Source organism: Lissotriton helveticus, chromosome 10 (genome assembly GCF_964261635.1).
Source record: "Lissotriton helveticus chromosome 10, aLisHel1.1, whole genome shotgun sequence".
Lineage (NCBI taxonomy): Eukaryota > Metazoa > Chordata > Amphibia > Caudata > Salamandridae > Lissotriton > Lissotriton helveticus.
In genome coordinates this window covers 1,122,726,170-1,122,753,896 of record NC_136071.1, presented here as the reverse complement: position 1 = coordinate 1,122,753,896, position 27,727 = coordinate 1,122,726,170, and the positions used below count along the sequence as shown (strand labels likewise).

General features: G+C 45.1%; 1 protein-coding gene across 1 annotated transcript in view; it reads left to right on the top strand.

Moving 5' to 3' along the window:
- ANO10 (anoctamin 10) overlaps positions 1 to 27,727 on the top strand; it is a 715,024-nt gene that overhangs the window by 310,423 nt on the left and 376,874 nt on the right. The window lies entirely within an intron of this gene.

Below are 27,727 nucleotides of genomic sequence, written 5' to 3'. Positions count from 1 at the left end.
TGAGTTTGAGTTTGAGTTTTAACATTTTTATATAGCGCTCTTACACCAGCGGTTTCATGGCGCTGTAACTGGCAGATCTCCACAAGGGACAAGGGGTGGAGGACAGGGAAAAAGGAACTACATAAAAATTTTACTGAAAAAATAAGCTTTAAGTTTCTTGCGAAACTGGGAATATGAGGTAAGGGATCTGAGCTCCAAGGGTAATGAGTTCCAGAGAGCTGGGGCAAGGGTCGCACATTTTGACCCCCCCCACTTTTTCCGACGAAACCAGGGAACTGTCAGGAGGAATTTGGAAGAGGATCGGAGCTCCCTGGCTGGAAGGTAAGGGACAATCTCAGAGGAAATGAAGGCAGGGGCCGTGCCCAGTCGAGCCTGGTAGATGATGGTCGCCAGCTTGAACTGGACACGTTCCCGGACCGGGAGCCAGTGTAGGGTTTTCAGGAGGGGAGTGACATGTGAGGATTTGGGAAGGTTAAAGACCAACCGAGCCGCTTGGTTTTGAATCATCTGCAACCGCCTGAGACTATATGCCGGTATGCCTGCATATAGGGCGTTGCCATAATCCAGGCGGGAGATGACCATCGCAAGGACGATCAGCTTCAAGGCCTCGAAGGTGAAAAATCGAGAGACCTTGCGGATGGTACGGAGAGAAAGAAAAGAAGAAGAAACCACAGAGCTGACTTGGGAGTGAAGGGTAAGGTGAGAGTTGAGTTTGATGCCTAAAGTTTTGACCGAGGTAGAGGGGACCGGAGGGAGACCAAGGGAAGGGGGCCAAAAAAGTGAAGACCAGGGACTGGAGCAACCACCCATCAACACCAGCTCGGTCTTGTCAGGGTTGAGTTTCAGGTGGTTGAAATCCATCCAGTCCCGGATAAAAATCATAGTAGACTGGAAATTAGAAATAGAGGCAGAAGATGAAGAGAGGTTGAAAACAAGTTGGAGATCATCCGCATAGTTATATACGGTGACCTCCATTTGTTCTAAAGAAAAGATAAGGGGAGAAATGTAAAGGTTAAACAAAAGAGGTGAGAGAGAGGAACCTTGGGGAACCCCGCACTGAACCTTCCGGAAGTCCGCAGAGAAGTCACCCAGGCGAGCTGCATTCAAACTACAAAATAGTTAGAAAGTTATGTAATTTTTCCCAGGCTTCCATTATCCTAATGTTGCTAAAAAAGGGTTCCTTTGGGTAGGAATACATTCTAATTAGTGATGCCAACCACAACCCAGGGGTGTAACAGTGGCACCTGTAGCCCCTGCAGCATAAGGGGCTCCCAGCCCCTTCAAGGGGGCCCATTCAGTCCAAGGCCAGTATATATCTGTGAGAAATGGTAGACTCCAGTGGGCTCTGATCACATGCTGCAAGGGGGGGCACCATCATTGTGCCCTACGCCACCTCCTCAGCCAGTGTGTTACGTTTTAAATCCTGAGTTTGTGCTTCACCAGCTCAAGCACTTTTAAGATCTACCGCCTATTAGTATTAGTGCCATGTGACTCCTACACCTTGTAGTTGCTTTTTCATATGTAACATTTCTTATAGACCGATTTACACACACATGATTCATTGTCTCTGTATAATGTATGTGTGGCAAAGTGCTCTGACACCCTACATGGGTAAGATAGCACTATAAAACAAATGAAATACAGGGCTATGGAGAGACGAGGGCCATTAGTGGGGTGGTATTGAGAGAATGTTCGGAGAAGGATGTCACTGTGGGGGCGCCAACAAAGTTTGTCACACCAGGTGCCACTAGAACTAAAACCAGCCCTGGTTGGCTAAACATGACTGTTTTGTTTTGTTTTATACAGTGACCACCTTCTTCCCATGTAAAGCGCTCTCATGCCTCTGGGTCCAGCCAGCGCTATATAAAACCTCTAAAATAAATAAATAAATTATTATTATTATTATTATTTAGAAGTTTTCTATAGCGCTAACAAGACCCGAAGGTAGCAGAGCGCTTTACAGTAAGAGGAAAGGCATGGTGAGCAAAAAGATACATAACACATAAAGGCAGTCCTCAAGACAATGTTGGGAGAAGTTCGTAACAGTAGGCCTTTTGGTAGAAGGATACAGAGATAGCGCATAGTTCAGAGGGAGATCCTCGTTATCTAGGACCCAAGGAGCGGGTGAGGAACAAGGATTTGAGTTGGATCTTGAAGTCCGGATAGGAAGGTAGAGTTCTGATATGAGGGGGGATAGAGTTCCATATTTTGGGGGCATTTCCAGTGAAGGAGCAGTCCGCAGTTTTCTTCTTTCTGGTTTTTGGTGGGATGAGCAGCAGGGAGTTGGAGCTTCTCAGATATCTGCTTTGGCCTGCTTTTTTGAGCTTGTTAGCCAAGTATTCTGGTTTACCGGTGTGGAGGGCCTTGTGTGTTAGGCAGGCCGTTCTGAAGGAGCTACGCATTTCCACCGGGAGCCATTCAAGTTCTTTGAGTGCTGGGGAGATGTGGTCAAATTTTTTGCATCCTGTGATCATTCTTGCTGCCGCATGTAGTGTTGTTTTTAATGGAGCCAAGTGTGATTTGGGTATGCCTGTAAGGATTGAGTTCCCATAGTCCAGTCTAGATAGAACTAGAGATTGGGTGGCTAGTTTGAGGTCTTTGTTTGGAATAAAAGGTTTTATTTTATTCAACAGTCTGAGGTTGAAGAAAGCACTTTTTGCCGAGTTCTTAATGTGGTTTGTCAGGGTTAATTTGGGGTCAAGGGTGAAACCCAGGGATTTGACGGAATCAGTTGGCGTGAGAGAACCTTTAAGAGCATCGATCGACTTCAGCCATTCAGTGATTTGAGGATTGTCTTCTTTGTTTGAGATGAGAAGAGTTTCGGTCTTGTCGGGATTGAGTTTCAGGTGGTTTTTTGTTAGCCAGTCTTGAACATCTTTTAAGACAGCATTTAGTCTGTGGATGTCATTAAGCGAGGAGGTTTCCAGGTAGATCTGCGTGTCATCCGCGTAGAGGTGGAAGAGGATATTGGCATTCCTGAGTAGTTTGGCGAGCGGTTCCATATAAATGTTGAAGAGCTGAGGAGAAAGTACTGATCCTTGGGGGACACCTTTGTTGACTTGCTGCGTTTCAGAGGTGAAGTTCTTCAGTTTTATTATTTGCGAACGGTTGTGGAGAAAGGAAGAAAACCAATCAAGGACAACTTCGCCGAGGCCAGCTCTTGCTTGCAGAGTTTTGATGAGGAGCTTATGGTCTACCGTGTCGAAGGCTGCGGATAGATCAAGGAGTATGAGAAGGCAGCACTTGTCAGCGTCAAGAGAACCGTGAATGTCATCTAAGATGTTCAGCATCGCGGTTTCTGTGCTGCGGCCTTGTCTGAAGCCAGATTGGAGGGGATCGAGGAGATTGATGTTCTCCAGATGATGAGTCAGTTGCAGAAGAACACATCGTTCCAGTGTTTTGGCGAGTAGGGGGAGGTTAGATATCGGTCTGAAATTGTTTAAGTCTGCAGAGTCAAGACCGGGTTTTTTCAGTAAAGGAGTGACTTGTCCCATTTTTAGGCAGTCAGGGACCACTCCGCTTTGTAGGGAGCTGTTTATGATTTTGCCCCAGATGGGAGCTAAAGTGAGCTTCATTTTTTTGACTAGTGAGGGAGGAATGGGGTCTGAGATGTGAGCTGATGGTTTGGCGGTCGAGATCAGCGAGATTATCTCAGTTTCCTGCACGTGACGAAAGCTTAGCCACGGGGCGGGGGGGGGCCCAGAGAGGAGGGTCTGAGGGATGGCCGCGTTACTGATGTCTAGAGATAGTTCAATTTTTAGGACCTTGTCATTGAAGAAGCTGGCGAAGCTATCGCAAAGTTCTTTGGACGCTTGTAAGGGTGGGGGTAGAGGCTTGGATGTTTGATGTCTGATTATGTTGAAGAGCTCCTTAGGTCTGTTTTTGGAGTTGGCTAGAGCCTCTCGGAAGAAGCTGGATTTCTTGCTTTTGATATTGTTGTTGTACTTCTTGCGGGCTGATTTTAGTTGTAGGCGAAGGGTGGTTGTTGGGTTGTTTCTCCACTTTCTTTCTTTGGCTCTCAATGATCTTCTTTCTGCGTTGAGGTCCGCATTGAACCACGTTCTGGATGGGGTGGCGCGACTTCTTTTGAGCTTTGGAGGAGCTAGATTATCGAGAATGGAGACTAGCTCAGAGTTGTAGTGGTCAGTGAGTTCGTTGGTCGAAAGATGTGGGGAGTTGTCTAGAAGAAGAGAACTTAGCTGCCGTTCTAGAATGTCTAGGGGGACTTGGGAGAGGTTTCTTGACCATTTGGGTGGGTCTTGGGGAGGATTAAGCGGGATGATGGGGTGATTAATGTGGAATAGGATCATATGGTGATCTGACCAGTCAACTGGGAGTATGTGGTTGATCGTGATTGAATTCTTTTGTGCAATGATGGCGTCCAGTGTGGCTCCTTTGTAATGTGTCTCCTCGGTGCAATGTTGAGTGAGGTTGTTGTCGGTGAGGAGGTTGGATAGTGATCTAATTAGAGGGTTATGGGATTCATTCCATCGGAGATTCAGGTCACCAAGAATTATGTTTTTGGAGTCATCGAGAGAGTCTTGGTAATATCTCCCCTCGTGTTCCCATCATTCCTCCCATGCATTTCTTTAAAGAGAATTTTAAAACTAGAGCAACCAAAGAAGAATACATTTGAGGGCCTGATTGATATACGGTGTCATAGAAGGAACCACGATGCCAATGGAGTTTCCAATGGGGCAGTCCACCACCGCTTGCTGCCTAGTAGAGCAGCAGAGTGGCGTATCCACTGCTGTGCTATATCAGGAATAAATGTGTTCTTCGTTCAATATCACAGTGGCTGGACTAATGCCCACACAATAATGTTGACCATTAGTGGGAGTAATATAAAGGCTGAGTGGCCTACCCGCTGATGTGGTATATCAGGGATGAATGTTGGACAAATGCACCCACAATAATGTTGACCATTAGTGGGAGTGATATGTATATGAAATATTACACGACTACCGTAGTTATCTTCACAAAAATACTTCACCGGCTTGTGGTAGGCTCATCAGACTTGAATCAAATGACAGTGCTCTAATTAAGAAAAAATCTCTGCAATACAAATTCCGTTAGTCGATATTAGTTTGTTAAACAAGAACAAACTGCTACTACTTACATGCATCGGTCCCTTTCTCTTATTTAAGCGGAATATGAATTTGAAAGGAAAAAAATGAAGAATGTTTTATCCTTTTTTGAAAAGAACACATCTGTTTAGTATTGAGGAACAACTTTATGATGCCCTGAGGCTAGTAAGGGCAGCATCAGAACCCCTTAGAGCAGACTGATTTAGAAAGCATTGGGCCTTATTCACAGACTGCACTTTGTAGTACATTTTGTTGTACTACAAAACGTACTACCAAATACATTTCAGAAAGTACATACAGAGTTTTACGAGTCCACAGTCCCCCTACTTATGTATGTGGCGCTCTCTGTCCGACTGCAAGGTCTCCAGCAGTAGAGAACTCCACACAGATAAGTATAGGGAGTGCAAAGTCAACACACTCTGTATATAGTTTGTGAATTCAAAGAAAGTAGTAAACCTACTACCAGATTTACGTTTAACTTTGTGAATCAGGTCTCTGACCAACCATCAAAGCCTGGGGGCCAGATGTATCAAGAATTGCTTTTGCGATTCCATAATAGCGAATTTTGCCGATTCGCTATTATGGAATTGCAAAATATAATGTATGTAGGTTTTGCAATAATTGCGATTCCTACATATTCCTTAATTGCTAGTTCTTAATAGCGAATCGCAAATTGCGATTCGCTATTAAGAAATAACTTCCTGCTAATTTCTATGGGCCTAGAGGCCCATTGGAATGAATAGGCAGACATTCACAATTTGCGAATGCAATTTCAAGGGTGCTAGGAGGGCCAATAGGCCACCCTGTTGCACCCCTTAAAAGGTAAGTGCGCACATGTGGCGCACATACATGCCCTAAGGGCATGTATGTACACCACATGGCACCTTGAAAAATAAAAAATAAGCAAATTTTTCATGGAAATCGCGTATTACCATCAACTTGAAGTTAGTGGTAATTTGCAATTCCTTAAAGGCAGGTCGCAAATCTTTTTGGCTTCCTGCTTTTCATTTAACCACATCGCTGCGGCGGCTATTCCGCCGCAGCACTAAGAGGGCAGGGGGGCCGCCGGCGGGCCCATGCTGGTGACGGAACCGCTCCGTCACCAGCCGCGGTTGAGCTGTGCTCATGACGGAGCGGTTCCGTCATGGCCCCGCCCGCTTAATAGAACGCGCCGCGCAGGCGCGAAATCAGCGCCTCGCAGGCGTGTCGGGCGGGCCATGACGGAACCGCTCCGTCATCAGCACAGCGCCATGACGGAGCGGTTCCGTCATCAGCACGGAAAAGGTTAAGGAATTCCAAATTGCAATTCCTTAAATGCATTCACAAAATAAGGAATCACAATTTTTGCAATTCCCTATTTTGCGAATGCCTATAGGGATTATACATCCCAAAAGGCTTTTTCCGGTTCATAAACTGGTCGATTCTGATAATCGGCCCGTTTGCATGCAGTAAAAAACTTTTCCTACATCTGGCCCTCAATTCTGTGTCCAAATTTAGTGAAAAGCAATTAATCTTTTAGAAAACTCAGTGGTATAATTTTCAAAATAGTTATCATGGTTTTATTGTTGGCATATACATTACGAGAAAAAAACATAAATACATGTGACATTTAAGCATAAGTAACAAGTATAAGTACAAAAGCATCATTAAAATGCACACAATGTAAAAAAGAGCACATGCCTACCAAGAAGAGCCGTATTTTAAAACCGTGTAGTTAAATTGAATCTCCAACACAACAAATCAAGGCCGGATCCTCAGTTTTCATACAGAGCACAGGATTTAACCCACACCATGGATTACATTGATTCTCCTACATTAAAGTCAAGCCTCCTGATCCTCCATTTCCATACATGCTATAAAATTTGATTTTGACATACTGCTAAACTTTGTTGTAGTTGTACTTTATAATTAGAACATTTGAATGTTGAGAGCTCAATTGAAGACAATGGAGTGGCTTCGGGCTTATGATGGCTGGTATAAGTCTTCTGCTCGAACATTCTAATGTTTGTCTTTCTTTTTCTCCCGTTTTATTTTAGTACATTCTACCCTTGTGGGTGGACTGTTCTAATAGCCTTTTTGCCCTTTTGCCTCAGGCTATTCCGGTTGTTAAATGCCCTCTCCCTCGTTATAGGCCCTCGCCTATGGTTCTGCTCTATAACACTGGTGCAGGGCCTTTATCAACCAGAATAGCCCTGGCAGTGGGCTATAAGGCTATCATCTACTTCGAAATGTGTTGATGTGTTTGTTCAGGGAAAAGTGCAGCACTCCTGTGTGTCCAGCTCCCAATACAATACAAAGCACTTTGTTTCTTCAGTTTATCCTCCCAAAAGCATGGTGCCTAAGGACATTGTCACTTAATCTTTGTTGTTTCTGATTTTAAGAATGTACAACTAAATTGTGAACTCCAGTGTGTTCCTATATATGTTTAGAAGTAATTTACGCACTCTGTGTGATTTTCTAATGAGTCTCCTGATGCGTATAGCACTCTTGGCCTTAATATGTCCCTAGAACCCATTCATCAGATGACATGTAACTAACTCAGAGCTGGCGGATCCCATTTAGGATAAGAGAGTTTAGACTACCAGATGATGCTGAACCAAAAGCATACTTAGTCAGCAGTTCTTGACTTCAATGTGTTGTCCTTGAGTGAACATAGTGGCCTCAGGTTGTTTGCTGCTCCTAAACACTCTAAACAGACCCAAGCAGTAATCAGTTCGTACTTCCGCTATTGGAACGCATCATTCTTGGTGCTGATTTCTTAGTCCAGTTAACACAGACTGTTCAGCGCATCTTATCCTCTGCCTTAGTCTCTGTACTTGTGTTTTGTTACTCTCTAAGACTAGCCTTCATTTCTTTCATTCCTCACACAGCACGATTTGTTACATGGGTCCAATGCTTTTTCAAATTCCTTTCCATCCATATGTTCACTATAAATTTTTAAGAATGACCTTCTCAACCTCAATCTTTCCCATTTTGGATCTTATGACCATTCTAAAGCCAGTGCAACACGTTTTTTGTTGCCTTGATTTTGACTTTCATCCGGTTTAGTGTTTCCATCTGAATCTGCCGATAGAGAAATTGAGCATGATCACGCGTCGGGGTATCAGTTGCTCTTTAGAATCTCAATGCTCATTCTTACTTTCATCCTCTTGGTATGGAAACTGTGCTTGTGACATCCAATCGTATGAAAGTGTGACCCTGGTAATGAGAGCAACTTAAAGCCTCTTGATCAGTTTTTGGAGCGCCTCCCTGTGGCACATCTGTCACTTCTAATCTCTGTAGTCTGCTCTGCCTTTAAAAAAAATAATATATATATATATATATATATATATATATATATATATATCAATAATTAGATAACCTATAATTCAGTATCTCGATTAGAGCGCTGGTCTGTCTATTTAAGTGATATTTAAACAGGCATGTCTCTTTAAAAAACTTTATTGACACTGTGATTTTGAAAACACTAATGCACAGAACACTTAAATTGATTTGTAAGGCAATCACTTTTGGTTTTGTTTTTCCTCGGATTTAATATTGGAGTAGAATCAATATGCAGAATGAATGAAAAATAGAGGCACACTCTGACTATTCAGTGCTATGGTAGCGCTAAAAGGAGTCTGTTGTTTTTGTTTATGTTGCACTAAAATCACATGTCACATTATTTAAATCAATCAAATGCTCACATCTTGGCTCGTGATTAAGGGTTTTCTTCCCGAAACGCGTCGAGTTTTCACTTTGTTGCCATCAGTCAAATAAAACTTATTTGATGCACTTTGGAGTCCGTGCTTGCATACTTCCCTTACGACATAAGGAATCGGAGTGTGAGTGATTTGATATATATATATATATATATATATCTAGCTATATATATATATATATATAGATATATATTTATATATATTCACTGAAAAAACAATAGGTTTCACACCAGTTATAGTTAGCTGGAAATTTTACTCGCATAAAACCATTGAAATTCCCATGTTATAGTTAGTTGGACTCCCTATAACTTGCGCGTGTAATGCACTGCTGATGACGGCACATATTACATTACTCATGACATGGTCAGTGACATCACTCATGACATCACTGATGACACCATCCAGTGAATGTGTGTCTTTCTGAAAAATAAATGTGTTATATATGTATATGTAAAAGTTGATGGAAGAATAAATGTTTAAATAAGTGTTTACATGGATTTTCTTTTTAAATTGAGTGGTTAACTGGCTTATTAAGTGTATCTTAGTGAATACATATATTAGTGAGTAATGTTTAAATATTTAAATATATGTATTAGTGTTTCACTTTGTGTATAAGTGGCTGCATGGGTTGGTGAGTAGCTACATGTGTATGTATATGGGTTATTAGATGTTTTTCTTAGTATCAGTATGAGTGTTTGTATGGTTTGATGGGGGTATTACCTAGCACATAGATGCATGAATGACTGACTCTCTCTTTGTATGTGTTTTCAAGACAGCATATGTGCAGGACTGTATGGGTGGATGAGTGTGTATATATGTGTGTTAGTGAGTGAATGACTGTCTCACTAGTGTCTTTATTAGTAACTACATATGTTTTAATCTAGTATATGTGAATATTGATGTATATAAGTGAGTATATGTGAGGGTAAGAGATTGTAAGGGTTCCTGTTTAAATTAGTATGTGTTTCTATAAGTGATTGTTTAAGAGAGTAAGTATGTGTAAGTTTCTTTAGAAGTAAAGTGGTAGTGTGTGTATAGCTGTATATGCAAATAAATGGATGTTTAATAGTTTATTTGCATGTGTAAGTATGTGTCAGAGTATCTTTTAGATGACTGTCGGTGTGTAACAGGATGTATAGGTGCATCACTACATATGATGAGTGAGTATATGTATGAGTGACTATATAGAACTGTTGGTGAATGAGTGGATGTGTATATAGATGGTGGAATTATTGAATTGGTTGTTGTAACTGGTATGGTATCTCCATTCTTTTGAAAATTTTAGTTTCTATTATTGAATATGTGTTTCAAGGGTTACATTACAGTGAAAGGAGGTCTGTCACTCTGTCACAAGGATGGTGTCATCAGTGATGTCATGAGTGATGTCACTGACCATGTCATGAGGGATGTAATATGTGACGTCATCAGCAGTGCATTGCACGCGCAAGGTATAGTGAGTCCAACTAACTATAATGTGGGAATTTCAATGGTTTTATGCGAGTAAAATTTCCAGCTAACTATAACTGGTGTGAAACCTATGGTTTTTTCAGTGAATTTTGTAAAATATTCTTGTGTTTGTATAATACGTTGTAAACCCCAAAGTACGCTAAGACAAAAATCAAAATAAATGTATTGCACAAATGCAGGAGTTCATGATATCAGTTAATACAGAATAAACACAGTAAAATATAAATAATACCAATGTTTAAAACAATTAAATATTACTAATCTGTACTAATAGTTTATAAAATACCAAATAGTCACGGTATATACTATTGCTGAACCAACCATGAATTGAGGATAGCAACAAATGCATTATTTGCAAACCATGTAATATGAGTAATACATGTCATGGATGTCTACCGTGAGAATAGTCAAGCCCAAGTGGGCTACTACTGCTCCTTGTGCAAAATATACAATTTTGATGTGCAAAGTTGCTAAATGTGCAAAATACGCAACAGTAAAATCAATGTGCTACCTATAGATAAAATGTGTGTGCAGAAACTACGTGAAAATAGACAAAATACCTCATGTTTCACAAGATTATATACAAAGTGCGGTGGTTCTATAGAGATTTGGAATACAGCTTTCGAACTATGGGCTTAAGTGCAAACAATTTAGGCTTTGGATGATGACGATTACAGGTATGTATGGCAGTCCTCACTAGTATTGAGCCCGTTTGGCATCTTGGTATCTAACATTATGATGCACCTGGTTTCTAGTTTACGCAACAATGATTCTCTGTCACCACCTCGCCTCTGAGGGGGAACACAGTCTATTACAAAGTAAACTAGTCCAGTAGCATTTTTACCATGTACTCTCTCAAAGTGCCTGGCTACTGGGTATGTAGGGTCTGCATTGCTGATTGCTCTTAAATGCTGCAGTATTCTTTTATGCACTTGTGGTCTGGTGCTCCCTACATACCTTAGGCCACAGGGACATTCTAAAACATACACTGCATATTCTGACCTGCAATTTAGTTTTTCTCTAATTTTAATGGGTTTGGGGGAAAGCGGTGATCTATACTCAGTTCTGCTAACCCCATTCTTGCAGGCTTTGCAGGAGGCGCACCTCAAAAAGCCCCTACTTCCACCTAGCCACGAGCCCGTGGCTATTTCAGGGCTGCTTGAGACCAAACTGTCCTGCATTGACCTAGCTTTCCTGTATGTTATGCTAGGTGATTTGGTGACCAACTTGCCCACTATCGGGTCACTGGTTATTAATGACCAATTATTCTTTACTATCTTGCGGATTGTTTTGTGTTGATTACTATAGCCAATGATTAATCGTATTTCATTGGCAGTAGTAGCTTTGATGATTTTAACACAATCTTCCGCAGGACTCAGGAGTTGCATTCTATCCTGCCTATTGGCTCTGCTGATGGCTTCATCAATAGTAGCCAAGTTGTAACCTCTGGCTAGAAATCTGATCTTACTGTCGTGCTGGGCCTGGAGGCAACCAGATTCATCACTGCAAATTCTCCTGCTTTTAATCAGGTGGGTTGGATGGTGGCTGGTGGCGTGCAACACCGTGTTTCCAGCTGTAGGCTTTCTGTAAAGCCTGGTCTGTAGTTTGTTATTTACGACTACCATTTCAACATCCAAAAACACCACTGACTGAGCGCTGATGGTACTCGTAAACTGAAGGTTTAGGTCATTAATATTTAGTTGTTCAATAAACGTGGTCACTTCACTTATTGAGCCATCCCATATAAAAAAGAGGTTGTCAATGTACCTGAGCCAGCATTTTACCTGTGTGTTCATGACAGCAGTGTGGCCAGGCATGAGGACCTGCTCCTCCCAGTAGCCCATGTGTAGACAGGCATAACTGGGAGAAAAGCAGGCCCCCATAGCCACCCCCCTGGTCTGCATGAACAACTGGTTTGAAAATAAAAACACATTGTTATCCAAACACATGGTGATCATAGCAATAATCATCTTTGTATGTTCACTGTACTTTGTTGGCCGTTTATTTAGAAAATGTTCAGTTGCCCTAATACCGTCCCTATGATGGATGCTTGTATAGAGGGCGGTGACATCCACTGACACCAAGAGAAAACCTGGTTCCCAATTGAAGCCGGAAAGTTTTTTCAATAAGTCTCCTGTGTCTAGGATGAAGGACGGCAGGTTTCTGACATGTTCCTGCAGGAAAAAGTCAATGTACCTGCTAACATTTTCCAAAATACTGTTGCGTGCCGAAATAATCGGCCGACCAGGCGGCTGTTGGCAGTTCTTATGTATTTTGGGGATGAAGTATATTACAGGAGTCACTGGGAAGTAATTTTTCAAGTATTTAAATTCCTCTATCGTCAACAAGCCTTTGCTTCTCCAAGCCATCAGTTTGGACTTAATATCATTTCTAGCTTGTTGTACCTCCAGGCTGTTAGTTCTCCTGTAGCAATCTCTGTCATTTAATTGCTTTAATGCCTCATCCAAGTACATTTTGCGTGGCCATAGTACGACATTGCCGCCTTTATCAGATTGCCTGATCACCACTTGTTTATTGCTTCTCAACTTTTTCACCAGTTCATGATACTGCATGCCTCTATAATTACGTCGTTTTTTAGCATTGGCATTTCTTACTTGCAGGTCCTTGAGCTCCATGGACACTCGATCATGAAATAAATCCAGGTTATCTTTCAACATCAGGGGACAAAACTTTGATTTTGATTTGAAAGGTGTTTTACAAAGTGCTTGTGCTGGTTCACCACCCAGAGCCAATTGTGAACTTGCTTCCTCCACTTCTTGTAACTCCAAAAGTTCCTGGGTTAGTGCTTGTCCCATGATTGGGGGGATATTTGATGTTGGATTATCATCGAGGGCAGGGGTAAGAGTTGGAGTTCTTTGTACATTGTGGTGTTTCTTTAGTTTTAATTTTCGGACATATTTAAATAAGTCTATTTTAGTGCTCGCGTAGTCAAAATCTCCTCGCGCACTGTAGGAGAGGCCCAGCGACAAGATTGCTGTTTCGCCGGGAGTAAGCACAGTGTCCGTTAGATTCACCACAGTCTTGGCATCTACTGTTTTTGGGTTTGATTTTGCTGCCATTTTGCCCTCTGCCTCCTTTGCCTCCCACCTGCATTTCCGCCTCTTGTTGCGCTTTCTCCTTTCTGCGCACTTTCTGTTCTTTTGTTTGCTGCGGTTCCCTGCGTGCCAGAGCGAAGGGTTAATTTTCGGTCCTGCTGAACCCCTGCTAATTCCTGGGCCGGGGTAAACTTGCGAAACCCCGACCTCTGATTGCGTTTGGCCTCTGTGTCAGACTCACTGTCCACCTGAGAGCTATCCCCTGAGATAGATGGGGTTTCCGGGCGGCTCATGCTGGTTGATGCCCCTGACATATTGACATTGGCAGTATCCTGTTTTTATTGGCTCTGTTTGATGTTATCATACTTTTTGGAGAAAGTAAATATCTGCCCATGTTCGTAGTCTAAACGGTCCCGTTGGAACTTGTATGCTTTACGTCTTTTAATTATGTCCTCTTCGCGCTTTAATCGTGCATTCATTTCCTCACAGTATTTGATTGTTACTGGGGAACTGGGAATTTTGTCAATATCAGCTTCAATCCTTTCTATCTCCGCCAGTAGTTTAATCCTGTCACTTTCCGCATACTGAACCAGGATTACCATTAGGCGCTTCGAGGAGTCTAGATTACACTGTGCCCAGTCTGAAAGCACATTGGGATCCGGATCTTTGAAGGAGGGTGCAAGCATTATTCGAAGACCACGCGGCACCCTACCCACCTCTAGATATCCGGACAGAGAGCTATGCTCCCACCCTTTTGCCTGTTCTTTCTTGCAGCACTTCTCCAAAGCCTTGAATAGTTCTTTGATGTTATTACTCGGCTCGGATACCGAGCTTGAGGCTGTATTCGATACAGACTCCCCAGCCGGGGAATCTGAGAACATACCCTTGGACGCCTCCACACGCCCCGTACAGTGTCTGCTGACATGGTGTTAGTTATGGGCAGAAGTTTAAACAAGGTAAGACAGCACTCCTACCCGACAATGCTGGGGAGTCTGTTCCTTGTACACTCCACACAGGATTTTCCGGAGGGTTCCAATAGCGTCACAGGTACTCCCGGTACAGCTCCAGCTCTCGATCAGCGAACGCCAACCTCTGACCCGGAACCACTTCCGTACTTCCCCGCGTTGCTGTCAGGACCTCCGCTTCTCCTGGGGCGTCGACGGCGTCTCCTTCCGGGAGTATTGATTGTGTCCCAGGAACTAGGACCGTTGCTTCAAAGCCGTACTTGCCCAGATGTGGAGGGGTCTCGCTGTGTCCAGGGAAGCAGTCCCGGAGATATTTTCGGTACGTAGTCGTCCAAAGCTCAGCCTGCTCAGCCGAGCAAAAGGAAGAAGCGAGACCCAGAATGTGGTGTGATTATTTTATTTCAATGCCCAACACCAGTCAGCCATGACGCGTTTCGGCTACCAAAAGCCTTGATCACATGACACGGTGATAGGGGCTGGCCACCCATTTTTTAATTGCAAGAGTGCCTGTTACGTACTAGATATAGAACAAATACTATATATATCATTGCATATATATATATATATATATATATTCCAATTTCTTTGCATAGCCTACTGGGCGGTTTACACTCATGGACTATCGTATCTGCGGAATGGTTTGTGCCGTATTCCCCTACTCAGCACCTACCTGACCACCCCACATGTCTGGTAGGCTGTCCTTCATGGGTGACTGTCCGTCATCACTAGCGACTGTTCTTTGGCGTGAGCTCCCTCCTACCCTGCACATCATATCTGATCACTTGGCTTTTCAGGAATAAATGTGAGCTCATCTCTTTGGAACATATTCTTCTGGTCTTAGTGGGTGAGTCTGGCACCAGAGGGACCTTGAGTAAGAGTGTGATCTTATACATTCAGTAATCAACCAGTGATTCCCAATGAGTGAATTCATGTGAGCAAGAGAACAGTTGACCATAGCTGCAAGCACCAGACCTCTTAAGGATCTGAGTATGACGTTGTACAACCTACCTAAGTTAGAAAAGTTAAGAATTATCTTGTCCTGATGAGGCTTCATTGATAAATGTTGGTCCCATTGATTTCCCCAGAAGCCTACAGCCTGTGCAATCGAATCTGAAACTTGATGGATACAAAATTTGAGTGGTACTGATTTCACCTCATGCCTCTTTGATCCACAAGCAGACGCTCCCTGCCTCTTTATCACACTCTTGGAGGCAGGGCCGGACTGGGAACGCAAACCAGCCTTCGCATTTAGATCAAACCAGTCCGTGGACGGGGGGGGTGTTTGCTGGGGAGTTTGCTATTGGGCTTTTGTTACAGGCCCCAATAGCAAAAACGGTCCAAAACCGGCCCCCACCCTTCCGGCCCACCAGGGAAACGTCCGGTGCCCGCTACAGCCAGTTCGGCCCATTTTCCCTTTATCACTTTTATTCTACCTTTCTCTTCCCTCTGCTATCCCTTTGTTGTGTTTTTTTCTCACTTTTTCTGGGTCAAAATCTGATGAGGAAAAATAAGTGCAGGTCCCCATCCATACATAAGGGCCAGTGGCTTCCACCTGCAACTACCTGTTCAAATTAAGCACTGTTGGTCCAAGATCACACATGGACCTTGGGATTAGATGATGTTGTGCTTGTTTGACCAAAGAGAGCTAGCCTGGTTCCTCTCGACCTGGGATTACTAAACTGACACTGCGGGCAACAACCAGCGCTTCCGTTTATCCATATTTAAGTGGAACCTGGTGCTTTCAAATCAATTATTGATGTCTTTCAAATCTGGCTCCATATTTTCAGGTTGCTTTGCCACCTATCTAGTTCCACATCATTTGCATAGTCGTGGGAAGAAAGACTCAAGCCTTGAATGGCGCTGCATAACTTAGTCAGTAAGATTCGGGGGATGTGAACCTCAACTGCAGGGTGGAGGAGGGAGAGGACCAAGGCTCGGGATGGACCGTTTCCGTGAGGAACAGGGTCAGTACTGATTTGCATTAGGTGGACCTCTGTCTAGAGTGGCACAAGAGGGTGAAAAATGATGGGCTGAAATGCCACCCTGAGTGATTGCCACTGGTTTGACTATTTGCCAGTGCTCATCCCATCACCTTCTGGGTGTTTGGTTGCCAGTAGTGTCTGGAAAACTGAGACTGTTACATCTTTCAAAGCCTATTACTGCCAATGTTTGTGGATTCCAAAAAGTAGTGATCTTGCACCTTCTCAAGAATTACTTCTATGGGTGCAAATGTACAATTTTTTGGGTAAACCAGTTATTATATCTAGTTCTGTTTTAAACCATAAAATTAACAAATTAAGTTACAATCAGGGCCCCTAGACCATACTAAAAAGCCAAGAATGCATTTGGGGGTATCAAACCTCGAACACTCCCCCTGAAGGTACACCCTACCAGTCCCACCAAGCCTGGTAGTTTTACTTGGAATCTCATGACTACGATCACATAGAACACAACGGTCTATAGTCCCTGTCCTCGGATCACCTATTTTAAGTGTATTTTTACTGCACGCACTTGAGCTTGTTGCTTCTTCATTTAACCTTGATGGTGGAGTTGTCAAATCTGTGGTAGTAGGCAGGTTTCCATATTCCCAGTCCTCACAATATACAGATGATTTTATCAAGTAACTGATGACCCCAAGTCACAAATTGAGGCGGGTGCGCTAGCACATTAGTGGGACGAGCCGAGCCCAAGGTCTGGCGTGGCTCTAAGAGTCCGTGCACGAGCCGAGCCATAAAAACATTTGGCAAGTGTATTTCTTTAACATGCGAAAGTGTTTCACCTTAGTACATGAGATTATATCACAGACGCACATTTATTTACTGGTTCTGTGCTCAGGACGGCTCCCGACCATCATGAGTCACGGTAGTCATGTGCTCATGACGGCCGGGAGCCGTCCGAACGTTGCCGCTCCGCCCGCGCACAATTAATTCCCCGCTGTGCGGGCAAATTAATTAGTGGGCGGAGTTCGGACGACTCCCGGCCATCATGAGCACATGACTACTATGACTCATGACGGCCGGTAGCCGTCCTGAGCACAGCGGTACTGCGTCCACCCCCTGCCCCCCCTCCTGCACCGTGGAAAAATTAACCCCGCAGCCAAGAGGTTAAAAGTGATCGTTTATTAACAAAATATTAAAAACCCCTGTCCCCCAAAATGCCAATTTGACATTAGTGAACTGAAAAACAAGTCAATAGTTTTGTAAACCCTAAACGCGCCCCAGATTCGTATTTTAGATGGAGCCACATTATGGTCTATTAAATCAAACATAAGAGTTGCATGTACAGGGCACATCCTGAACTCAAGTATTTAAAAGTGCTGTCATATGTGATAATAAAGCAAAAGGAGGCTCTGTGAAATATAATGTTTTACTAGGACCACCAATTTGGACAAGCAGGAAAGCCGGTATTGATTCCAGGAATCTTGTTTCACATTTAGAAATTCAGACGCCAGATGTATCTGTGACGCTCTCTCTCTTCTGTTTTACATCAAAGGTCACTGTTTTGCCTTTAATTCTTGGCGCCCAAACATGTGTATTTGTTTTAAACTAGCAAAAGGCTACTGAGGAACACTACAGTCAAGTACCCTGGGAGTTGATCAGAAAGATCCCAGCTTAACTTTGGGGCAGCAGAAATGAGAAAAGGCGAGATAGCACTCTACAGCTTAACTGGGGTGGAGAAATATGCTTCGTACTTGGTGTACTGATTAATAAGACATTCATGCATATTTATTAAAAAAATTTGTATAGGAAAAACTGGACGTAACATGGTGCAAATGCATAAGCCAACTGTTAAAATAAAGAGTCGGGTCGGGGACAATCGATATTTGCCCGGCGGTATTGCTTCTGTGACCCTCGAATTATTTAATAAATGAAGAGGCAGGCGCTGGAGACTGGAAAGCAGGAAACAAGGTTTTATTCTCTCCGGAGGAGAACACAGCAAAACTGACAGCAGGTATCGTTCTGAGGTGCTCTAACTACATTTCTGAGGCCTGGCCTCTTATACACTGTTTTATGACTTTATTGCAGATTACGTATTCATGGCGGTGCTTTGATGTACGGAAAGACATTCTCGGAATCTCCCCTTTGGGCCCGTTCCCACACACATTTACAGTTGAAGTCCCCACCCTAGTCACAACAGGTGATGAGTATCGCGCAGCTGGATATTCCGCCGATTCACGGAATGTGGGGGGTTTGATCGGATCTCATGGGGTGGGGGCTTTCATCAACCCGGGGATCCTTTGATGGGGGAAGCTTTCTATTGTACGGGGAGGGGCAAGGAATGGTATCGGCAGAGCTGGGTGTCGGCCTGGGAACGGGGAAGACAAACGGGCACACGGGAAAAAAGGGGTTTGCATCAAAGGGCCGGGGATCATGAAAGGGAAGAAGGGAGGTGTTGCGCTGGGAACAGGATGAGGGCCTGAGGCAGGGCAGCGCTGAAGCCTGGCCTCTTATACACTGTTTTATGACTTTATTGCAGATTACGTATTCATGGCGGTGCTTTGATGTACGGAAAGACATTCTCGGAATCTCCCCTTTGGGCCCGTTCCCACACACATTTACAGTTGAAGTCCCCACCCTAGTCACAACAGGTGATGAGTATCGCGCAGCTGGATATTCCGCCGATTCACGGAATGTGGGGGGTTTGATCGGATCTCATGGGGTGGGGGCTTTTATCAACCCGGGGATCCTTTGATGGGGGAAGCTTTCTATTGTACGGGGAGGGGCAAGGAATGGTATCGGCAGAGCTGGGTGTCGGCCTGGGAACGGGGAAGACAAACGGGCACACGGGAAAAAAGAGGTTTGCATCAAAGGGCCGGGGATCATGAAAGGGAAGAAGGGAGGTGTTGCGCTGGGAACAGGATGAGGGCCTGAGGCAGGGCAGCGCTGAAGAGGGGTTTATGATTCAAGGCAGGTGCAAGCAGGGGGGGTTGATCAGCGTGCAGGCTTGGTGAGGGCGAAGGGCTATGTCAGGGGCCAGCGGCATGCAAAAAGGGTTTGTTCGGCTCAGGGCATCTTAAAATGGCGGGTGCGCACGACAAAAGTGTGGCATCAAGGGAAGAGGCAAGATGGCGCAGATAATGTTCACCAAACCGTACTAATTTTCCACAGTCCTCCCTTTAACATATTCAAGACATCTTGCTGGTTCATTTTCCATTCGGGTCTATTTATGGTGAGCATAAGGAAAGCAGTAGGGACCCAGATGAAGGAGTCGTAAACATTTAAGATTTCTAGTCTTAGGAGGCGGGCCTATTGATAAACTTTGATAAACTTGTTTGCAGGAAAGTCATAGAAATGCAATATAAAAACGATTCTGTAGTGAGAGCAGTGAGTACATTTCATAATGTGAACTGATAGGTTATTACATATATCAAATTCGCATTGGAGCATAATCAATACAATGGCGGCTGGGAGAGAAATGAGGCGCAGCAGAAACGGTGGTTGAGGATGTCAAAATGTTCGCAGTTAACGAGTTCTCAGTATTCTTTGTTGTCTTTCGTCGGCGCTGTGGAGCACCGGCGGTGGAGCTACGGGTCCTGCTCTATTCTAGGTCTCGCGTTGCAGGGCACGACCTTTCCCTCGCATTCCTGGTCGGAAAGGTCCTTTTCGCCCTGTGTCCTTTGAGGTGGTTGTCAAAAAGTTCAGATGGAAGAAAAGTGTATAAGTAGTCCATAGGGTATGTCGGAGAAAAAGGGGATGGAGCAAGGCCAGATCGGGAACAGACCAGAGGGGGCGGAGAATACCAGGTAGGCGGGCTCATGACTGAATTCAGAGAGCGGGGACTTTTCGGCACACATTTGAACATTGAGCAGGGGCATCAGGTCAGCCCGTTCCTCTCACTTTGTCGGAAATAGTGCCTCGTCCTGCAGCTCTTTTCTGTCGCGGTTTCGCCTTGGCCAATGTCGCAGATGTTCCATAGTCTGTAGTCAGGCCACGTGCTCCCACATCCGGTCCTTCTTTCCTCCGACAGCCGTACCCTTAAACAAGTTTGAAAAGACAGTCTTTAGAGAATATGCAGAGGAAGGTAATCACAAAAGTCTATTTCTCTCCCAGTTCCAGGCGGAAATGAAAACGTCCGTTATATTAGTGTTCACAACTGACATATGAATGACCGATGACGGGCCTGTTGGATTCACTATGACTTTCCTTCATAATTATTTATTACAGTTACGACAGTTCATCTGATGGAGACCCACCTTCGTAAGACGAGTCTGACAAAGATATGCCGTTCTCTAGGGTTTTACATTTACAAAGGGTACTGTGAGTTGTCATCATGGTACTACACAGGCATTTTGCTGAGGGGCGAACATAGGCTAAACATTTCTTTTTATCAATGCGTCCTTCTTTTCAACTAAACATTTTTCACTTTCGCCATGGTTCAGTTCTTCACTTTGGTCTAGTCTGGTAACCTTGTAAAACATCATTCTGGATCCTACGTAGCCTCCTACGGCCTGATTACTAAATTAGAAAGGACAGGGGTTTTATGGGAAACAACCAGGGACATAGAAAACTTGTGGTAAGGGCGTAAATCGACCCATCTCTTACAACCGGGGATGAGGGGCAGTTCATGGAACATGAGGATGTTTCGATCATTTTTACTGTTTGGGTATTGCGACAATTCGGGGCGGGGGAGGTCGCGTATTCTGAGGCCCTTTCTATGACATAGGAGCCGTTGACATGTAGTTCCCTTATTACGGGCCAGATTAGGGAACCTCAGTCGTCTTACCTGTCCTTTCCCTTACGGTCCAACCTCGGTTCATTTATTTTTAGCGGAAAAAGGAGAGGTAATGACACGGTCTCAGGGTGATTGTATTAAAGACAAGTTTTTGTGCAAATACCGACGGTATTTGAAGCCAATCGGGTGGTGCGCTAGGGGTGGCAATTTGCCAATTTCGGTGCTAGTCCTTTAGGAGAGCGAGAGTGGGGAGGGGAGAGAGAGAGAGAGAGAGAGAGAGAAAGAGAGAGAGAGAGAGAGAGAGAGAGAGAGAGAGAGAGAGAGAAAGAGAGAGAGAGAGAGAGAGAGAGAGAGAGAGAGAGAGAGAGAGAGCAACAATAGTCTAGGCAGTACACGTGCAACGTAGGGAGCGGCCGTGTATTTAAGCTATTCAGCGCATTTCTCGGCTCAAGACATTGCGGGTCGGTGTTAGTATTTTGCAAGCATGCGGTACAGGACGGGCGAGTATTAGGTCGGGTACGGGGGGCATGCAGTGACAAAAAGGAAAAGGGGGCACCATCGTGTCGCCCTTCTTGCATTCTTGGTCCTTTGACCAGTTGAGTCAGCGCTCCAGTCACACACAAACGTTCTCTCATAGTTTCATTCACACGCGACATGTGTCCATTCACGCATCATGGATTAAGGGTGATCATTTTTCATCGAGTCATATTATTCGCTGGTTTGTCTGTTACATCAGTAGTTCGTGGGTGTGCTTAGGTGTCGCCTTGCGGCGCTAGTCTGCATCGTGCATCAGATGTGGCCAGGCTTCAGATCTTCGCCACGCCTTGGCTGTGATCTCTGATGTAACCTGCAGAGGGAGGAAGAAAGAGGGGAAGGGGACAACATACGGGCATATTAAAAGCACGGGTACGAAAGTTTCTTACTTACCTCATACTCGTCTTATCTCCTTGGGATAGAATCCCGGGGGTATGGTTTCTGAGGTCGGGGGGGGAGGGGCAGTGTGCCCTTATAGGTCGGGTGTAGGAAAGCGTTAAGAAGAAAACCAAAGATACTTAGTGCGAGATATCTAGTTGGTAGGTGTATCTAGCTATCGGGGTCCTTAAATCTCCCTTAACGCTGTGACATTCTAAGGTTCATTAGTTCTTCGATCAACTCTGTTCCCTAGTATCTTCGAGTGTTGTACTTCATAACATTTACATCGTTTCATATTACCCATCGTTTACATTACGCCATTTCGTTTTTACCCATCCCCAGAAGTCGGGGTCTTTCTCCAGGCGCAAGTCCCGGAGTCAGTCGCATTTTTGACGGCGGAGTGTCGTGTCTCAGATTCGATCCTCCATCCGGGGCTGGGCAACCATCTTCTTTCAACCTTAAAGAGAGAGCAGAGTAGGGTGCACAGAAAAGAATCCTCCCGCCGATCCCACATTTTTAAAATAAGGCATGCAATACCCGTTCATGGTTTCGAAAACCTTTATTCTTGCAAAATCATAGTACGTGGATTTATAAGGGTGCAGTCGTAATTGGCCGGACACGGCAAAGGCTAAAGTGCGTACAATGGGGGGTGTTGTTTTGCAGAAATAAGAACATTAGAAAGTTTTATTCATTCATTTGTAAGAAACTAAAAACGTCTATTAATTGGCTGGGGGTTCGGGGGCATTTATTTCATAATTTAGAAGCATAATCAGAATAGTTGCAATCAGATTTCCTATATGCATACCGTATGCGTGCGTCATAAATGAGTTTATACATCAGCTATAAAAATATAATACACCGTACATTTGTAATCAACATTTTTAACGGGACCCTTTTACAATGTTCGTCGAGTGAGCTCTCCTTGTCTTTTCTAGCCAAGTGTACAAAGGATCATATATGTCTCAGAACATCAAGTTTGTGTTAGTGCGAAGGAACGCCACGAGGTGTTCGTAAGTTCCTATTGATACCAGCGCCATTTTGGGCGGGGCCGGTTCAGTCCGGAAGTAGCATCAGGGGGAAATATTTCCTATACTGGCAGTTGGACCAGAGTCCTTTTCGGCAGTTCAAGAATTCATGCTAACAGAAGGAGTGGCAATGTCATGCCTGTTTCGTTAGTGATCAAGGCAGTCGTCCCTTACCGGAAGCCTGCAGAGGCCGAAGGCTCCGCCGGGGACCTTTGTAGAATCTTCAAGGCTGTGGAGATGCTGTCGGAGATGGGGGCTCGTGCTCCGGTGGGCGAGCGACCGAGTTACATTGCTGTTCAAAGTTACTCTAGCGGCCGAGACCCGCCTTCCAGCAGGCCCAGACGCCATTTTGAGGTCCTGCAGCAGTCACCCTTCGCCAAGTCTATAAGAGTGGAAGAGGCCCTTCGGAGTGAAAGGAAAAGGGCTCTGTTTTGTGAAAGTGGGACGTTCGGCTGGGGTGCAGCTGTGGCGCCCTCACCTGGGAGCACGAGGGAGGCTCTTTCGCGCCATCTCCCGCTCCCGGTACATCCCAAACTGCACTCTTTCATGGCCCTGCACGACGGTCTCTCCACATCCGGTGCTCCCCACATCTGGTGTTCAGTGCTGTGGGAGTATGGCCACCTGCGGTGCACATTCGGTGCTGCACAAGTATCGGTGCAGCCATTGCATATTCGGTGCTCCGAAAATATGGGCACCATTGTACATTCGGTGCTGCGCAAGTATTGGCGTCGCCGCTTGGCTGGAGGAGTTTGGCGTTGGGCCGGGGCTGGGAAGCCTCCTATCTGTGGAGGTGGGAGAGGCTCGTCCACGTCGCCTCTCCCTCCCAGCCCCGCCTGGACTAAAGCCCATGGAGGTATGAACAGGACATTCCGCCACCCAGAGTTGCTGCGGCTGTCACGGAGGAGAAAAGGAAAAAAAAGGGTGTCTCGTTCTTCTCTGGACCGGGCTTCCTTAGGTTATCGGCTGGAGCCGGACTCAGTTGGCCCCGGTCCCTGGCCATTTGGCGGCCGGGCCGGGGGACATGTGGCGGGACTGCCTGACTCTCTCATGCGCCACCATGGCCGGGCCGGGAAGGCATGTGGCGGGACTACCTGCAACTATCCAGGGCCGCTGCGGCCGGACTCTGCTGGCCCCTGCCTCTCCTCCGGCTTCCCCATATGTTAAGATTTCCTGACCAAGAGTTGGCAGCGGGGCCCGCCTTATATGGGTTGCCGCTAGTTGGGCGTAGCCGTAACCCTGCCCTACTTTGGAAGGTTCCAGAATGGGGGGGGGGCGAACGTTCTGTTTGACTTTCATTTTCTACAGTTTACCGTTCTTGTTTCTAGCATTATTGTTTCTTGTTTGTTATGTTAAAAATAAAAGTTCAAGTTCATTAGTGGCCTACGGATTTTGTTTTACCATTTCTTTCTTTCCAGGTTGTTTTTATGCTACAGTTTCTGCTAACAGAGGTTAAGTAACACGGAAACACGTGCAGAGGGATGACGCAGATTCGTACATTACATACACACAAACTCAGACGGGGGACAGTACAAGTATGACATACAAAGACCCAAAACAAATATAAAACAGTTATTGGCCATAATTATCTCTTTCCGTCTGTGAATTTAAAGCGAGGCTGGGTTCCCGTCTTTACGTTGTCCGACCTAGGAGAACTTGAGCATGCCGCTCAAATTGTCCTGGCGAAATCTGTGCCATCGGGCATAGTCAAACGTGGTGGTTCTATCTGGTCTGTCTATGTGAGTCGGATTCTTCTTTGTCTCGCGCTTTTTCTCATTCTGTCGGTCTGTCGTTCCTGTCGGCCCTTTGCCCTTACTCACGCTCAGTAGAGTCGGGCATTGGGCTTTCCAGTGTCCGACATATCTACAAAAAGCGCATTGGTCTTGCCCTAAGTCTGGCCGTCTTTTGCGTAGTGTCGGGGGATAACTTTTGGGTTGAGGTGTCCCGGGGTTGTCCTGTCGGTATATTTCTCTACCTGGTTTGTCCTCGTCTTTTCTCTGTCGTTGCATAGCCTCTCTGCGCCACATACCGAGACTGTCGAGCATAATAGGCGTTGTCTTATTATTGCGAAGGGCTATTTCTAACGTTTCTATTTTATCAAGGTCGAAGGATCCTGCCAGTGGCCACTGTTTGTCTTGACTTTCTTTGGTATACCTGTGCCACAATTTATTATAGGCTATGGTAACTAATCCATAGTTTATGAACATGTCCTTATTAGGGGTGCCTTCTAGTGGAGCTATATGGTCCACCTCTAATACACGGTCCGGGCTGAACCAATTATCAATCAATGGGGAGAAGACAGACATGACGGCTCGTAACGAGGGACTAAAAAGTCAGCACTGCCTATCTTATCACTAGGTGCAAAGACTAGACAGAATATTCCTATTCTTCGTTGTTTGCAGGCAGTGAATACCTCATGAACAAAAATAAAAAAGAGTAACCAATAACGAGGAACAATCAAACAATCAATAAATAAATAAATAAATAAGATAGAGTAAGGTCAATGGGGAGAGTAAGTAGGGCGCAAAAGTCTGCGTCCTCTACCCTTTCACTATCCGCAAAGAGGAATCTGTTGTTTCCGGTTTGCAGACAGAGAATCTCCAGAAGACAATCTGTGAACAGTAGTTCGGGGTCAAAGAACCCAGTTAATCAGTGAGGGAGAGGGAGTCTCCCAAAAACCGTTAGGAAATAATAGCGTCAGTGGGGGAGAGAAAAATAGGCGCGACGGTTACGTTACCTATCCTTCACTGTTTGCAAAAGAGAAGGAGCCTACTGTTTCTCCGTGTGCAGACAGTGAATCCCCACTTAGGTCAAACAAAGAGTAATACTAGTATATTTTTTGTAAACAATCAAGCAATCAATTATTTTCGCAATCCGTCGTGTTTACACGACCTTACCCGGACCGTATGGACAGTTTCTTGTCTTCCGAATCCAGCGCCCGTTCGTCCTCTTTTTCTCGTATTTCTCACGGCACTCCTAATGGTCCCCAGTCAGGACCGTAGATCACTCGAGAGAGGTCTGTTCGGAACTAGTGAAGTTCGGATGATCGGCTGCCAGACGAGGGTCTATTGGGCAAGAGCTCTCCCGATCGTTGCAGTCGTTCACTCTGTCGTCGGGACCTCTCCCACTGGATCCACGAGTCGCTGATGGGCCCCACGCTTGGGACGCCAATTGTTAAAATAAAGAGTCGGGTCGGGGACAATCGATATTTGCCCGGCGGTATTGCCTCTGTGACCCTCGAATTATTTAATAAATGAAGAGGCAGGCGCTGGAGACTGGAAAGCAGGAAACAAGGTTTTATTCTCTCCGGAGGAGAACACAGCAAAACTGACAGCAGGTATCGTTCTGAGGTGCTCTAACTACATTTCTGAGGCCTGGCCTCTTATACACTGTTTTATGACTTTATTGCAGATTACGTATTCATGGCGGTGCTTTGATGTACGGAAAGACATTCTCGGAATCTCCCCTTTGGGCCCGTTCCCACACACATTTACAGTTGAAGTCCCCACCCTAGTCACAACAGGTGATGAGTATCGCGCAGCTGGATATTCCGCCGATTCACGGAATGTGGGGGGTTTGATCGGATCTCATGGGGTGGGGGCTTTTATCAACCCGGGGATCCTTTGATGGGGGAAGCTTTCTATTGTACGGGGAGGGGCAAGGAATGGTATCGGCAGAGCTGGGTGTCGGCCTGGGAACGGGGAAGACAAACGGGCACACGGGAAAAAAGAGGTTTGCATCAAAGGGCCGGGGATCATGAAAGGGAAGAAGGGAGGTGTTGCGCTGGGAACAGGATGAGGGCCTGAGGCAGGGCAGCGCTGAAGAGGGGTTTATGATTCAAGGCAGGTGCAAGCAGGGGGGGTTGATCAGCGTGCAGGCTTGGTGAGGGCGAAGGGCTATGTCAGGGGCCAGCGGCATGCAAAAAGGGTTTGTTCGGCTCAGGGCATCTTAAAATGGCGGGTGCGCACGACAAAAGTGTGGCATCAAGGGAAGAGGCAAGATGGCGCAGATAATGTTCACCAAACCGTACTAATTTTCCACACAACCAGCTGCACATCTGGTCCTTGGCAAGCGATTGCGCAACAGTAGGATGGGCAAAGCCTTCATTTTCATTCAGATATTCCCATATTAAATTTCCTGCCGTAGCAGAAGGAATCTGTGTTCTTCACTATAAGTCTCCAAGCCAGTTGTTGGCCAGTGGGTGTGTTTGAATTGTATTGCCAGTGCTGATGTGAACTTTATTGAACATCTGGGCGCAAAGGTTTGCTCTCAGTTACTTTGGCAGCTTAATACGTTTTCCATGTTATGTTTCATGTTATATTTCATCACGCCACAAGAACTCAGCATATTTGCCATGGTATGAATTAAGTATTCGTATTGGACCCACTTCCTTGTCAATAAGCCTGCCTGGATCTAAATGTTGGGACAAATTAGTTATATCTTCCTATATTATCCGCATTATTAGCCGTACTGCTGGCGTATAGTAATGAGCTGGCACAGGTAGGGTGGGATTCATCCATACAGTAATGTGAGCAAGCACAGTCATGGCTACTGATGACTGAGACAGAATACGTTGTACATCATTATGCCAACTGTACATAACATGAGAGTTTTGATCCATCACTTTCAGAGCACAGGGCAAACCCTGGAATTAAGACTCAGTACATCTACTCACTGAATAGTAAAAAACAGCCAAATGTTACTAACCAGCTATGCAGATAAATCTGACTATGATTCATAGCATGTAAATACACTTCATACATATTGAGTGTGGAGGTCTTGAAGCCCCCTCTGGATTTTTGCTGCTTGGTAGATGGACAAGCCCAGCCTAGTTCGCTGATGAAA